The 17,513-nt window shown below is 39.3% G+C and overlaps 1 pseudogene; it reads left to right on the plus strand.

Moving 5' to 3' along the window:
* Positions 1 to 10,011: 10,011 nt before the first annotated feature.
* On the plus strand, positions 10,012 to 11,308 carry LOC147432103 (uncharacterized; annotated as a pseudogene).
* The last annotated feature ends 6,205 nt before the right edge of the window (positions 11,309 to 17,513 follow it).

Genomic DNA, 17,513 nt, shown 5'->3' on the forward strand with positions numbered 1-17,513 from the left:
TCCGTAGCACACCATCCGAAGATTTATACTCCTCATGCCATGATGCTAGGGCGGCCATGGACTTACATTCGAAGAAATGCTAAATGCGAAGAAGCAGAGAGAAATGTCGCAAAACCTTTTGTGGAATTTTTGTTCCATGGAGATCTACTTGATATCTCTCGGAATCACAATTCGGACACTTCTCCATCTCTATGTATTCCCCTCTTAAATGAATGCAGTCATTAGGACAAGCGTGAATCGAACTTTAATCCATCCCCAAGTTTCACAAGATCTTTTTTGCTTCCTCTCTGGAATCTGACATCACATTATCAAATGGCAGTATGTGCTCTTTGAGCAATCTACACAACAAAAAAAAAGTGCAGTAATCTATCAGATCATTATACATCTAGAGTTTTTTTATTAAAGTAAACACATCGTAATAGATCACTTGAAAAGCGCTGTGACGCTAGTGTCACTCCATCCAAACTTTGCCAGCATGTTGAGAAGAACCAGGAGCGCCTTCAATCTAGACACACATGCTCCATCATAAGATGGCGTATCGGCTTCACTTTTCATATCATTTGTTTATGTATCAAGAACTTCTCCAGTTTCTTATAAATATTGTTATTTACACAATATGTTTTTCAAACACTATTTAAGTCTCTTAGTATATGATTATGAATGATGGGATTTTAAATTCAAACACACACAAATTTTTCCAGGATACCTTTGTTCGGGTATCCATCATATACTGAGAAAACTTAGTACTGGTATGGCAATAATATAATCACTAATGTTATACTTATTATTTATATGGTGATTGATTCAGGATTTTTGGAATCCATCCCTCACCCGTTTGGGGTATGGATTAGAAAAAGACATTCCTATTTCACCGATTGGTATTGGATGTATAATTTCTTGTTTCAAAGGTGTAGAATTCCACAAAAAACTGCTTAATTTTGAGAAACAAGCTTTAGTCACCCACTCTATCTTGTTTTGAACACAACTTTTGTCAATGACTGGCTCTCTTTGCTAATTATATCTAGGAAAGAGAAGGAAAAACTTCTAGAGGCATTTAGTGCCTTCTTGTCCAATTTACCCATTATTGATGCACAAGATAGTGCAGATCTTGATTTTTATTTTACTTCTTTACCCACTATTGTGAACAAGTTGTATTTCATTAATAACCTCCTGGCAGTCCCTACTGTAGAAATCAAGCATCCCAGAAGGGTTATTAATTCTCTTCTAGATCTAGACCTTCTTGAAGAAGAAGGGAAGGAATCCCTCAACTTTTTATCGGATACTAGTAGGACACCCCCAGAAAGAGCCGTTTCTAAACTTTTTTCAGAAGTAATCCCCCTCTTACCACCCAGACAAGTTGACTTAGATGCAATTCGACTCAAGCACAAGCTCTGGGATTATGAAAGATTGAGCCATCTTGCACCTTTTACTATATCTTCTCTAGGGTTACTTTGCGGCATTCCCACTGATATTGTTTGAACAATGTAAAACCATGGCCCTACATTCCAAACATCTCTTATCCCAGGATGTTCTCTTCAAGCTCAAGCAGATCAAACTTTCTGATGTGGATGATAAAAATGTCCCAGTTCTTCAATTATTGCTCGCACCAAAGGACTCTCTCTTATGGACAAATCAAAAGATAAAAAACGATTTCTAAGGAATTGTTGGAACACGTTCAGACCATTCCTCAAATGCCAATGCAAAAGGGTGGATCCAGATTCAAGTTGTGCTTCTGCAATCATTTGGTTTTATCAATTTTTGTGATACATGTTCCAGAATATACCAAGGTTCTTTCAATTTTCATCAGGGCCAGCACAAATCTATGCGTTTATAGCTTGAATAGCCTCATTTTCTACATAATTAAGGCATGCAGTGATAATTTATTATCAGTTTCATGAGCACATGCTGGAAGTAGCCAAAGGACTAGTCCTATACACACCAAGGACTCCACTTCTTCAAAATCTACACAATACACCAGTATCTAACACAAACAAAACCTTACTCAAACCCCCAAAAGGTAAGGAACAATTGAAGAAGACTACACACACACCAAGAAATATGGCATCTACAAGTAAGAAACCAAGGCAATTCAGAGGATCTGAAGACTACAGAGATACTCCTAAAGCACTTGGATACTAAAATTATGAAGACCAGGTACGCTCACTTACTATAAAGAATAATGGTTTGCTACATTTTGAACGCAATGCTAGGACACATGGGAGATTTATTCACATTATGCTTTGTAGCAAATTTATGGACTTTATTGACCCTAAGTGTTTTTTCAAACAATCATAAATGATTTTCACATTAACAAAGACTTGTATAAAATACGTATTTGTTTTGGCTGGAAATATACAAAGAACCTTAATTATACTCTTTACAAACCAACTTCGGTTTTTGCTAAAGAGTTTGATGATCACAAGGATGTGGATGCTTAACTCATAAACGGTCTTTCAAATTTTTAGTAGACTTTGAACCCTTTGGAAAACATGTAATCACCACAGATCTTGACTTAGCCAGGAATAAATTATTAAAAAATTTTATCAAGAAGGGACTAAATCACATCCTTTAGTGCCTGTTAACCCTATCTCAGTAATAAAAGAACTTGGCAAGGCCTGTAAATCTTTATGTACCCTTTTAGTGTGTGAGACAATAAAGAAAATCACAATTATATCCAAAGCTCCATTAACACTAGGTTGGTAACCTAACAGGACATAAAAGTGTCATTTCAGGGTTTTGAAAAAAACCTCCAAAACCATAGTAGATCCACTCATTTTGTAAAATCCTTTCATGATGTTATAGTTCAAGGCCTACTACACATGGATAAATTAAGAAACTTGTAAAATTTCTCATCTTTTGGTCACACCAAGCCTCCAAAGTTGATGGACCAGTACATTTTCATCAAAACAGTCATTTCTTAGGTTTTGTTGCATAAAAATAAGATTAGGGATTTTTGTAGGATTTGAGATAAATTCCCTAGTTAACTTCAATGGGTTGGTGATCAGAACATATGATTGCTTCTCACTCACTATTTTTTGTTTGCCAAAAGAAATAGGTACAAAAAAGTTGAATTTTTACCATTCTGCAAACCTATCATCAAAGTTTCTATAGCCACACTCAATACAAATAATATATGCATGTTTTCTTAGTTCCCTATTGTCCTTTAGGTTCATAAGGAGCCATGGAGCATGTCAAAAGAATAATACATCTCTTACCAAGGGGAATCTTGGGGACAAAGATGAAGTACTAAATACAGCAAACATGAAAAAACTGGGTTCAACATTATGAGTTGTAGAATCCCATAGAAATTATTCAATATCTAGCCAAATTTGATCCTTATGACTAGATATGGTTACTACCTACAAAATGCATGTAGTTGTCACAAGAAACTAACAATATTGAAAAAGCTATACTTGATATACTAAAATGTTTCGTTTTCTTCTATAATTGAAAAAATCAACCATCGTTGTCTACTATGAAAAATAGGGTATTAGGTGCCCCAAAACTCAAAGAATATTAGCTTTATGTTACAATATGCGACATAGAAAATCAAAACTGTATTTGGATATCATGAAAGCCACCAAAAAAATCATAGAAGAGGTAAAATTGGCTAAAAAACAAGATTTGACAATTTTTGTAATTTGGTCATAACTTACAACTTTAACATTTATTTCTCCCTAGAAGCATCAGGACATGTTGAGGACTACTAAAGATAGTTCTCTAGCATTATAGACCTCACAAACATGAATTCTAGAGTGGTATAGTTGCAAAAAGTTGAAAAAAGGCAAAAACAGGACCCGTTTTTTCACACAGTTTAGGTTGTGAAATGTTGTGCAAGGACAAGGTTAAAGATGGAATTGATATTCCAAAAAAATGTGGAGTTTTTTTCAGCTCATGAGACAACTTTCTAGACAGATATCACCTCAAAATCCATTTTGAAACTCTTGACATAATTCAAGGAAAATGGTCACTTAACATGACATAAAAGTGTCCCATTACCAACCTAGTGTTAATGAGACCTTTTCTTGGAAACTTCCTTTTACAAACAAAACCAAACCCCTTGGTATAAAAACACAGACTTTGATGAATGAAATTCAATATATTTTGTTAATCTGTGCATTAGATAAATCAGCACAAACTCTGATTTTTATATGTAAAAAACTTATTCAACCAGCAACACAAAGAAGATTGGAATCTCCCGAGTTCCGTCTTCTCCCCTCAAATGAAGAAGAGATTTGTCAAGCCATAGGTTTTTATACTCAAGAAATTGGGCTAGAAACACCAACAGATTAATCTCTCCCATATCTTATGGGAAATTTTATTAAAATTCACAAATGGAATTTAGATGGATCACTAATGCACACAAATGTGTATTTACTCCTACTACAACTTTGATCACTAAATTACTCAAGGGATTAGTGCACAGATTTATTGAATACACCAAAATCATACATAAAAAATTACACACTTTTTTGGGACACAAACCAATGGATATTGGATGATCAAGAATCTACCGAAACAAATCATAAACAATATTCATTCGTTTAATTTGACATAACATCTTGTTATAAGGCTATTCCCCATAAAGGCACACATGGCTTACTTGAGGTACTTTCCAACATTGTTAAACTCATAAAAAATGTGAGATATCATGGTTTTAAAAAGTACCGCAAGCAGATTGTGCTTACAGAAAAGGAAAGAGAGGTGGTTTGGATGTTTGAGTATTTGCACAATATTAACGAGTTTATGCTTGACAATTGTTTTACAAAATTAGGGAAACACATTTATCGCCAAGAAAAAGGTATACCAAAATGGGATATAATTTTTCTCCATTATGGTGTAATTTGCACTTGGCATGGTATGAAATTGAATACATCAAGTAGATATCTCGTCTTAAACAATCTGATATAATGAAAGCCTTTTTATATTCATGGAGATATATGGATGACTTACTGTTTGCTAATAATCCCTTTATTTCACAATGTGTTGACCACAAAAAACCCTTGTCCCATGAGGACCCCTTTACACTTTATTCATTAGACATTATTTGGATTCAAGACACAGACAAAACAAAGTCACATATTTGAATACATATATCCAATTATGTGAACGATTTGAAGAGGAGTATGTTACATACACTGCTTGGAAAAAAGACAAATTACCATGTCCCAATGTTTCATTTATTATTGCGGCCAATAATTGGCCAAGAAAGATGGCATATAATGTGTGTATATCACAAGTACTTCCCATATTATACAATACATCCCAAGAATCATACGCTATTACAGACTTAAATAAAACTGTTTCTATGTTTGTAGAGAACGGTTTCACAAAGGAACGTATTGTTACATGTATTAGCAAATTCATTGAAGTAAACAAGTTTATTGGTATTAGATTTAGCATCAATACCTTAAAACATGGAATTGGTAGAGGATAGGTCCACTTGGTGGCCTATCCTCCACCAAGTGTACCTTTCCTCAGGGATGGGGGAGGGCCACACACACACACACACAATATATATATATATATATATATATATGACACACATACCACACTTTATCTCTCTCTTTTTCTCTATCTATCTCTCTCTCTCTCTCTCTCTCTCTCTCTCTCTCTCTCTCTCTCTTTCTCTCTCTCTCTCTCTCTCTCTCTCTCTCTCTCTCACACACACACACACACACACACACACACACACACACACACACACACACAGGGTATATATGGAATACATACCACTGGCATATCCACTCAAAAAATAACTAGCATTTGGGCGAACACTTTTTTAGTAAAAATCTCTCACTTAAAATATACAACAATGAAAATTGGACACCGTGCCACCAAAAATATACTAATTTTTTTACCATGAAATAGGAAACTATGTCACTAGGAGATGAATGACAGAATGGAGAAGAGACAGAAGCAGGCTCCAAGCGGATCCTAAGGAGTTTTTTTATTAAAAAAAAACCTTATGGCTTTTCGTAATGATTTCCAGAATGCAATAGCTTTTTCCTTATGTTTCAAATTCATCAAAAGATGTACAAAACCTTTGAATAAATGAATAAACTCTCGAGTTTGTCAAGGATAATATCTTTATTATTTTTTTTGCAAATGGGTGATAAGTGATAATCCTATATGGAAAGTGGTTTTTAAGCAACATCCGGTTGGTGGTTCAACATTCCCAGAAAGAAAAACCTCATGTATGGTTCATTAACTACACCACATACAACGTGGATCAATTTCTAGCTTATAAATAAGCCTTGCGTAGAGGTTGCAATGCACTTGCACATGGTGAAGCCTTGCTCTGTAGCACACGCACACACATAGTTTCTTAGCAACCAAGTGCTAGCAATAAAGTGCTCACACACATATACTCTATGTAACTGTCCCTTGGGCTACAACATGCGCCGCACACACCCACCTTCCCAACAACGAACGCAAGGGTGAGGAAACAAGATCTGCTCAGTAAGCCTCCAACTGCTGCAAACAAGCAAACGGACGAATTGTTTCTCCACTCCTCAGCATACTACATAAGGTAAATGGTGATGTTTTTTGCTCTCAGACATTGCATGATTCACAACTAAAATAGAAGCACATGGGTTGGCAATTACACACCCATATACACACACACAAACATATGCATGAGGTATGAAATGGTCTAAGTACCATGTATGTTGCCATCATTAAAAGTCCAACATTAAGTTGCACATGTACTTAGCCGGAAAGGAACGGACATCGGGTAGCAGTTATGTTTCCATTCACACACACATATATATGTATCAAGCAATCTATGTAACGTACGTATTTCCATAACAACATAGAGGATTGGTTATGCAACAAAACCATAAACAAGCACATGTACATGTGTACTTATAAGGTTTTTTTAGCGTATGATAGTTTTTTGGATTTTGCACACATACGCATGCACATACACACATGCATACACACAAAGATCCGCACAACACATGGAGAAGGCTCTGAAACAGGTAACATAGTAGCATATACACACATACATAGGTAAATATGCATACAATCATACTCATATAGTATCATTAATCAACGCATGACATAGATGTTAACAGTGTTAAAACATAGTAATGATCATTATCCTAAATCTAATGCCAATCGTATAAATATCATTTGGAAGTTTATGCAATATCAGAGTTGCAAAATCTTGGGTAATAAGCGTATACAAGAGTGATAACAAGTACACAAATGATGTCGACAAGTACTATTCAGGTACCGTGTTACATATGTTTTGAGTACTTACATAAGTTTTCTATAGTTTTTGATCAATACTTAAATCGATAGAATCAAAAAATAGGTTCTTTTTGTATTAAGTGCTAGCTCCGGAAAAGATTTAAACTCCAAGAAAGGAAAAACCATAAGATCTTTGATAATTAGTAAGCATGAATATAGGTGTTGGTAAAGATATGGCTCCTTGGTTATGACAACCTCCTGTGAGGGTAAAAATTCAATGATTACTTCTGGAGTTTTTTTTGGAAGAAAGAGTGATGTTACAAAGGAAATGCTGTCGAAATTTCCATAATTTCAAAAACATATCTATAATGTAGAGAAAATATCACAAGTAAGCAACACTTTGTTGATTCTCAAGATGATAATAGGCACTTGGGTGTATATACCATAGTATGTAACATTTGGTGGACTCATAAAAGATATATTGGTATACTCACAAGTGCTTATAAAATAGGGCAAAAGGTAGGGCTCTTACATAGGATATTAACCAAATGTTTCTAAATCTTTCTGATAAACAGGGTTACAGATAGACAGCTCGAATGAGCATCACCCCCTCCCCCCCCCCACCACCACCATTGTCTTAAACACACACTCATTAGAATAGATAGGTGTATAAAACTCTCATACCTCTTGCATATTTGTAGTCGGTGTTTGCTTCCTTGCCCTCACTTTGTTAGCTTGCTTGAGTTCTTGGTTGCCCTCACTTTGATTGCTTGTTGTGAGCGTGTGATTAGCTTGTAGGTGTTTGCTTGTTTGCTTTTAATTTAGTGTGCGACTAAGAAAAGTGTAAAAGGATAGAGAGGAAAAGAGACAGAGAAAGAGATGTTAGTGTAGTTTTAATAGTTAATGTTAAGTTAGTGTTCTATAGATTGAGGAAAGAAATGAAAGTTTTTTCTTTTGTATGTTTAATGTTAAGTTAATGTTGAATTAGAGTAGAAAATGACCTATTTAAAAGATGTATAATTTTTTTTAAATGAAAAAAATTGAAAGAAGGGCCAAAAAAGCTAAACATTAAACAAAAGACCTTAAAAAAATAACTTTAAAAGAAAGAGAGAGATAGATAGAAATAGAGAGAGAGAGAGAGAGAGAGAGAGAGAGAGAGAGAGAGAGGGAGTGGGAGATAGAGATAGAGAGAGATAGAGAAGGACAAATAGCGAGAGGTAGAGATAGAAAGAGAGGGAGAAATAGGGATATACATATATATATATATATGTGTGTGTGTGTGTGTGTGTGTGTGTGTATATATGTACACACACACACACACACACACACACACATATATATATATATATATATATGTATACATTTATATATGTATATATATATATATATATATCTATTTATGTATATATGTATATATGTGTATATATATATATATATATATCTATATATATATCTATATATATATATGTATGTATATATGGAGGAATCCCAATCCTCGAGCGAGTACTTCCGAGCGAACAAGTAACCGAGCGAGTACATAAAATAAAAGAGCCAAGATCAAGACCTCAATAATTACTCTATAGAGGATACTGTAGCAAAGTAAATGCAAAACCAAACATAACCCTCCACAACGCCCATGGGGTTCAGCCTGGATACGATGTATTTTTTGTAACCCCAAAAACATGGTGCGACAACCCCGTGCTTAATATCATATAAGCCATCATTAATAAATCGCATACATCTGCTTGTTTGATTATGTAGAATCCCAAAACATGTCATGTTACATTGACTTTGCAAACCCATTTCTGCCATCGACTTTGTAAACCCATTTTTGCCATCGATGAATGAGTGAGACTCACCAAACTTCTAGCATCCAAGGCAACAAATGACTGCTTTAATAATCTCTAGGCAAGGACTTGCATACCATGGGCATTGCTCGTCTTTGTTCCTTTAAGGTAGAAATTACAGTTAACACTCGGAAGCATGGCCATTGCCATGTCTTTCGCAGAAGATTCATATAAATAAGCTTGTGGCCATGCTCTGGTCCATAAATGGTTATGTTCGTAATCATTCTTGACTGTAGGCTCGCCCAAGATGGGTTGTTGGGGTTCTAAATTGTCTGAAACACTAAAATGATTTATTGATCCTAAATTTTGAAGACACTAAAATATATAAAAATATAAACCAATTTCTAAAATATGAGATTCTTAATTTTGAAGACGCTAAAATATGTTATTTAAAAAATAAATAAATTATGTCCAATCCATCAACACAATTTTGATTGAAATTACTTTGACCCAATCATATGTGTCAATGAATTTGGTCCGTGTAAAAGGAAAAGAGTACCTTGAGAGTGGGTAAGATTTGTGAGAGAGCTTCGGTTTGCACAGGACATAAGATGATTCATTTATAGTTAATGCTCAAAACAACCTAGGTTAAGTGTGATCCCACCTAAAATTTTGAGATTTACCTCTAAATTTTAGATTTGAGGGTAAGAAAACCTACAAATTTTGGAGAAATATAGTGTAATTTAGTGTGAAAACCTTCAAATTTAGTCATAGTAGGGGCACATGCTGCAAGAAATTGAAAAAACCATGAGCACCAACTTGGGCCACGACCTGCCCTCTAGAACAAAAAAAACAGGCCATAGGAAGCTACTGCTGCTAAGCTGCTCATAGAACATAATAAGGGCTCTAACAAGAGTGAGAGTGCGCCTTGAGGTGGGGTCGATAAGATCCACAAGGGGGTGCACCAACAACATCCCCCTAGTAGTTTTTTTACTGTGAATGAGGTGCAATCCTTTGGGGCTCAAGCATGCTAGTACTCGATGCTTGTGGCGGCCACTCAACCTACCTGCTGGTCCCCACCTTGTCCGCCAACTTTGTCAACACCTCCTCCAGCAAGGTCAGCCACCCTCCACCCCCATCTCCCAGGTCCTCTCCGAATGCCACCATGTGCTCTAACGCAATCCTCACGAACATATCCTCTTCATCCAAACATCTCATCAAAAAATCTAGCCGTACCTTGTTAGCGAACATATACCTAATCAGCTCCCTATGATTCCTAGCCACCCTCTTCGCCTACACATTCCACCAAAACTCAGCACACCTGAACTCATCATCCACCGCAGGCGTGCTGAACGCAAAGCACAAAAGCTCCAACTCATTGTGGAAGACCTGTATCATTCCATATAATCTGATAATCCAATTCTTAAGCACTTTGTCAAAGTACCTCACAATTCTTTTCTCAGAAGTGCTACTAAGAGTTAGAAAGGCTACAATGGAGTAGGCAAGCTGGAAGAGCTGTCACCTCCTCGGTCCAAGCTATCCACCATACCCGGCCCCTTGCAACCCACTATGCGACATGGTTGTTGGCACCACCACAGCATGCCTTGGCATAAAATAGCAAGTTGCATACCAAGCTTGTGAATGGCATGCTCTCAGTACTACAGCCAAGCCTGATCGTGCTTCTGTAATTGCAACATTTGCTAACAAAAGAGATTTTGCAAACCTCACTGCTGAGAGTACCATACCTCCAGGAACTGCACGTGCCACAAACCCTGAAGAATATGTTGTTGCAAAATTTTGTACAAGAATTAGATGGTGCCGCTCACCCCCCAGCTGCAAATGCAGAAGCTGCTATAACTCTTCCTACTGCGACCATTGATGCATCCCCTACACAGCTGAAGAGTGCTACCATCATTGTAGTTGTTGACTGACGGCACCCCTACGGCCAAGATAACTCTCAGGCTTGCTGCCGTTGCAGTGGTTATTGTACCACCTGCACACGAGCCTGTTGTAGCGGGAGCTGCCGCCATCCCTCTAGGATTAAAAGCTCCTACAGTCAAGAAGGCTACCCTTGCTGCCGCAGTTGCTACTAATGTAGCCATCATAGCAACCAAAGCTGACATTGCAAAGCCCACAGCCTGAAGACATTGGTGTAGACCTCAAAACAACCAAAACTGGTGCCTCAAAACAACCAAAACATTGGTGTAGACCTCAAAACAACCAAAACTGGTGCCGCTATCCCTACAGAAGAAGATGTTGCAGCCAAAGACGTTGCTAGAATCAATGCTAGGGCCCCGCTCACAGAAGCTGAAAGAGAGAAGTAGAGCAGAAGGGTGGAGAACTCGCCAAAGCTGCCAAGTACACACAAAGAATGAGAGAATTAATTAGAGCTTGAGAGTGGAGCATCTGGGTGCAGTGGGCTGGAAGGGGCTGATCACACCATAAGAGAGTTGATGTCGACGAGGTTGTAAAAGAGGCGGAGGGAGGAAACCATATCATGGATGGAACCGAGGACGGTGCTCGGTGCAGGGAAAGGTGAGTAGAACTTTATCTTCTTCACAAACGAGAAGGCCTCAGTAAAGGTCTCTGACAGATAAGGGGTAGCAAAGCTATGAGAGGAGGGTGGAGGAGTTGATGTTGAGGTGGATGAGGAGGCCAAGTTGGAGGATGCAGACGACGGCCAAGTGTAGTTGCTGGAGGTGGAGATGTTGTTGGGACTTTTGAGCAGAGCTGCGTATCGCTGCCATACCAAACGTAGAGTGGAATTTGTGTATTATTCTATTAGGGGGTGAGTGGGCGGGAGAAGAAGGAGACTGAGGCAAGGCGGCCACCTTCCAATAGCAGCAAGTAGAACTTGTGTGCATGGGGCCCCTGACGACTTCTCCATAGATGTTAGCCACCACCCCAGCTAGCTGCCCGGAGGACCACGCTCCGACGCGCGGTCCTTGCTGCAATTATTTCCATCTTAATATCGATCTAGTGCATACTGGTTCGCTTTTATAAAATACTACTAATACTTTAAAGATGCTAGATTCCCTCAACTCGTATCATGTAGTCTATGTATGTAATTCCCCCTCGTCCTTTGTATGCAGGTTGCATGCCCATCCTCCTCAACTGTGCATGCACCTCTTGCCCCTTCTCTTCGCCATCCTCGTCAACTATTATAGAGGCTACACTTCCCCCAAGCCCTAGGTCTTCCTCCTCATAACACACACACACACACACACACACACACACACACACACACACACACACACACACACACACACACACACACAGGGCTGTAAAACCACTTGCAAACTATTCAAGCTATACTCAACCACCTTAACTTACATTGCGTGTAGCTATGCCAGAATTTACAACTTCATGATCACGGGAAAACACACACACAGACAAACAGAACCTACTATGTAGTCTCCGAGAGAGAGAGAGAGAGAGAGAGAGAGAGAGAGAGAGAGAGAGAGAGAGAGAGAGAGAGAGAGAGAGAGAGAGAGAGAGAGAGAGAGAGAGAGAGAGAGAGAGAGAGAGAGAGGGTTAGCATGCAAACAAACGTCGTTTGCAACTGAGAGAAAGGGTTAAAGGTCATCCACTCAACAATGCTACTATTTTTTGAGCTTTTTGGATCTGTTTTGATTTGTTTTGTATTTTTTAAAAAAAGAAAAACGTTGGCACATACTGGCATACTCTTAGACAAATTCAATACGTAGGAATATTCTCCTTCCCTTTGCTCGCCTTCTTCCATTCCCCCTCATCCCTTGCTTCCCCCACTTCTCCTACTCTTGTTGTCGTACAGGCTCCATGTCTTTCTTGTCGCACAATCTTGCAAGGATTTGTGGTACAAAATCCTTGCTATTGGGGGGGGGGGGGGGGGGGGGGGGGGGGGGGGGGGGGGGGGGGGGGGGGGGGGGGGGGGGGGGGGGTGAGAGAGAGAGAGAGAGAGAGAGAGAGAGAGAGAGAGAGAGAGAGAGAGAAACTATACGCCACCTGTTTGTCTTGCTTACCTCGCATTGACCTTGCCCCTTTGGAGTGATAAAGGCATCATCAACAGATTCACAGTTTTAAGGATTTATTTAAATCGTGGTGACATACTGTGTCATTTTCAATTTCAAAAATGCCAGGTGAGGGCAAGCACAAAAGGAGAAATTCCATCCCAAAATAGAGAAAGATAGTGTAAAAAATGGAAAAAATAACATAATGCTTTGAAATTTCCTCTTGGCAAGTTGAATTTTGTATGTTTGGGAAAATGGTATTTTTTTATCACTCCATTGGACTGCATGAGTGCTATTGGACCGCCAGTCCTTGCTATAAATTTGCCGGTTTTCTTAAAGGAAAGTTCGAAATCTAACGATTAAAAAACATTGGACCCGTGAGCAATTTTGTCAAGTTTTGGAAAAAAAAATTCCTAGCATTGTTGATAGTGGACTGCACACCGGCATGTGGTCCTTGGTGTAGGAGGTGATGCCATAAAATACAACCCAAAAGCACGCTAGAGCACCCATAGATTTCAGAGACCCACATTAACGATGCCACTGTCATGCGGTTTGTACAACTTCCCCATCGCTCTCCTCTTTCCCTGCTCGTCCTACAGCCGATGTTGTGCTGCTTGGCAAGCACAAGAGGTAGTAGGCAGCCCTGTTTCCACATGCAATTCCTCTCTCCTCTAGTTTGCATTGTAGGGATCCAACCCCAATTATCCCACCATTCCATAGCGTCGGAACTCTCACCCAAAGCTAGTTGTGCACCCAACACTCACCCCACCATTGCAAGGCCTTCTTCGATGAAGCATGTCACACACACTCTTAGTCACCCAACCGTACACACACCCTCACATCATGCTACCTGCCAATATCACCACCCAACTGGCTCATATTTGTTGCCACCTCTTGATTCTAGCACTTGCTACTAGAAAATAACTTAAACACAAAAAATTTGCTTTGCTAGAAATAAGTGTCACAAATCCATTTGGCAATCAAAAAATGTCCATTTGAGGTGTGCAATCAGACTATGCATTCTTGCCATGGTTGTCATCATTGATGACAATTTATTTGAATTTTATACATATTTACTCCATGCTTTCATGAGTCTATTTGAACCCATCCGGGTATTTCAAATTTGTAGTAGTGTCTTTTGTATCCCTAGGACCTTAGGCATTTGGCCTCAAAGATGGTTGTAATCCCCTCGCTTTATATTGCAACCCCATGTTGCAGACCTTCCTTTATGGGCGGTCCATCCGTGCAATTACACTTGGTCCTATGACCGCATGGGCTACATGTGATGCCAATAATCTAGGCCCACTGCCATTGTCTCCCATTTTCCTAGTGAGGGGCCCATCTTGCATACCCCACCTGCTTGTGATCTCTCATTCACAATCCATGCCTCACCAACCCGTTGACCCTGGTCTCCCTTAACACATGTAGACCAATTTTTTATGTGTATGCATTTCATGCTGTCGAGTAGAGTTCAAGACTTGTAGTCTTCTTTCGTGCACGCACTCTTTGCAGTTGGCCGCTTCAGTCATAAGTTGACCGGCTTCTCTTGCTCGGGTTTTAGTTCGCTCGAGAAATCTTGCTCGGGTTTTAGTTCGCTCGAGAAATCTTGCTCGGGCTATGGTAAGACTCGTATATATGTATATGTGTGTGTGTGTGTGTGTGTGTGTGTGTGTGTATAATATATATATATATATATATATATATAGAGAGAGAGAGAGAGAAGAGAGAGAGAGAGAGATAGAGAGAGGGAGAGAGAAAGGGAGAGAGAGAGAGAGAGAGAGAGAGAGAGAGAGAGAGAGAGAGAGAGAGAGAGAGAGGAAATAGGGGGAGAGGGAAATAGAGAGATAGATAGAGGTAGAGGAAGAGATAGGGAGAGATATAGAGAAAGAGGGGAATAAAGATAGAGAGGGAAAGGGAAATAGAGATAGAGAAGGACAAGGGAATAGAGAGAAAGAGATAGATAGAGAGGGAAATAGAGATAGAGAGGGGGGGAGAGAGAGAGAGAGAGACGGAGAGAGGTAAAGAGGGATAGATAGAGGGAGAGGAAGAAAGAGAGGGAGAGAGAGAGAGAGAGAGAGAGAGAGAGAGAGAGAGAGAGAGCGAGAGAGAGAGAGGAGATAAAAAGAGAAAGAGATGAAAATAGAGATAGAGAGGGAGAGGTAGAGATAGAGAGGGTTCTGGAGAGGGAAAGAGGGAGAGATAGAGAGAAAGAGGCAGAGGGAGAGATCGAAAGAGAGGGAGAAATGGATTAGGTATAGATAGAGTAACACCCAAATAGGTTCTAATACTCTCCAATGCATCTCTTGTAGATGTCGGACGAGAGACCGTTTGGTCGGGAGCAACCAAGACACTCTTCCTTTGGATGGTTTACATCATAGGTGGGCGGCCATTCAGGGTGGACATTACCTCCAGTGGACCCAAGTCTTGAGATGGTACGTCCTAACTCAGGGTTTAGATTTATCAGTAGATAGTTTTTTGTAAGCTTAAATGTAGCATATCTGTTATTTGCAGGCATGGCCCTCGTATGGCTTTGGAGGTGCCGGTCCATCTACCCAGGTTCCTCCATCTATGCTAGATCCGGATCTCTAGTGCACATTGTCCTTACGTGAGGAGTATCTGTGATCGACAAAGGAACTGTTTGGCTGCTACGTTCCGCACTAGCTTGCGGCCTATGGTCTTTCTCAACAGACCACACCATGGGGGAGCCAGAGGGACTCCATACGTCGAGAGTGTCCCATCAACATAACCTCTTTCTAATCTCCCTTCTTACCGACCCACCCTCCTTTTGTCATGGGACACCCCGTCTCGCATCGTAGGGCCCCACACCATTCCATTGGACACCTGATTCGTTGGAGCCTTGTTGACAGTCTAAAGGTGGTCGACAAGCGTCTTCCAACAACGCATAATGGTGTTCATCTTAGGGTAGCGAGAGTAGGCAGAGTGGTGCATGCTCCTATTGAGAGGCATGTTTTGGTGGTGGAGGGGAGGACGACTCACATGTTTTGAAGTGTGCCACTCCAATTGCAGAAGACAAGGACACGGATGTGTCCATGTCAGACAACATGGGCAATACTACAAGGTAAAGAATGGTGGCGAGGTTGACTTTGGGATTGCATAGGGTAGAGCTTTTCAATGCCATCGGTAGATTCTTATACACTCGATGTATAAGAATTGCTTTATAAAATTCAAGGACCTAGCGTCCGATCATGCACGCTACATTGAAGAAGCGTTGCATACGCGATTCCAAATGCCTTCGACCAAAGTTTCTCATCACAGTGGCTAGAGGGGTATATCAAAATTGTTTTAAAAAATGAGCAATCAAGTGTACAGATTGCATCTTCAACCAACTAGGTCGCAAATTCAGACATGAATTATCGTGGTGGGAATGTGGCAGATGTAGAGTGGGAGTACGCAATGCAAGAAAAGACTCAGCAAGCTACAACGAGCTTATCCCATAGTCAACAATGCGAAGCTTGGGCTAGGCAAACTCCCACGCACTATGGTTCCGGAGGCAAAGCGGCTAGGAAAGATAAATATGTAAGTTATTTTTAATTGTGTAAGTTCGAATAACAAAGTTTTTTAGCTTGTTATACCTTTTTCGTTAATGTTAACTTAGGAAAATATCACTTTGAGCCGTCCTACCAAAGAGATGGTCAACTATCGAGAGACACACACAGAGTTTGATGCTTTGCGATGGTTGTTGGAAAACCATCATATCTGTCGAAAGCAATTTGATTCAGTAGTAGGAACACTACAAGCGGTAAGTGTAAAAGACAATGAATATTTTATTGAAAGTTAATTTGGGTTATTTTATCTAAATTGTCTTTGGTTGGTGTAGAGGCAAGGCGATCCAACGTATGTAGCTTAGGACAAAGATGAGGAGGAGGAGGAAGATTAGGACATATTATAGAAATTTGTTATGTAATCCTCTTTTACAAGTGCACATGTGGCACAAAAAAAACCCTCATATTTTGCATATAAAACTCGTTTGTCAATTTGGCTTTACTTGTAATTTTTTGAAAGTATTGTTTTGTTTCGCCTCAATTTATAAAGGTAAAGTATGAGTTATAATTTGAATATTTTTTTATGATTTTCAAAAAACAATTGATATTTTATATATTTTATGCAGGTCAAAAATAAAGATGCTCATTTAGGCCACAAAATTTTTGGTGGCCCAAATGAGGATCTTTATGTTTGAAAGGCCGTATGGTGGTATAAGCACAATTATGATTGTGGTAATATTCACAGATATATTAGCATAGATATTACTACGGCTATTATCAAATATCCATTGTTGCGACGACAGTTTTCTCTAATGTTACCATGCACACAAAAAATTGATCCCTCTTCATTTTTCTTTTTTAAACCGCGGCAATACTGGTAGTCTCGAGTTTTCTTATAGTGCACCTTTACAAGATCAACTCCTAGTGGGCCAAACCAAAGCCGCTAACCCTAAGAAGCTAGCCCTAAGTGACTAGCACTAAGCATATTGAAATGGCCAAACGCTACCCTAGTAACCCGTTTTAAAGCGGGCAAATTT

The sequence above is a fragment of the Adiantum capillus-veneris genome, chromosome 20, assembly GCF_014529385.1.
Source record: "Adiantum capillus-veneris isolate H3 chromosome 20, ASM1452938v2, whole genome shotgun sequence".
In the NCBI taxonomy this organism is placed as follows: domain Eukaryota; kingdom Viridiplantae; phylum Streptophyta; class Polypodiopsida; order Polypodiales; family Pteridaceae; genus Adiantum; species Adiantum capillus-veneris.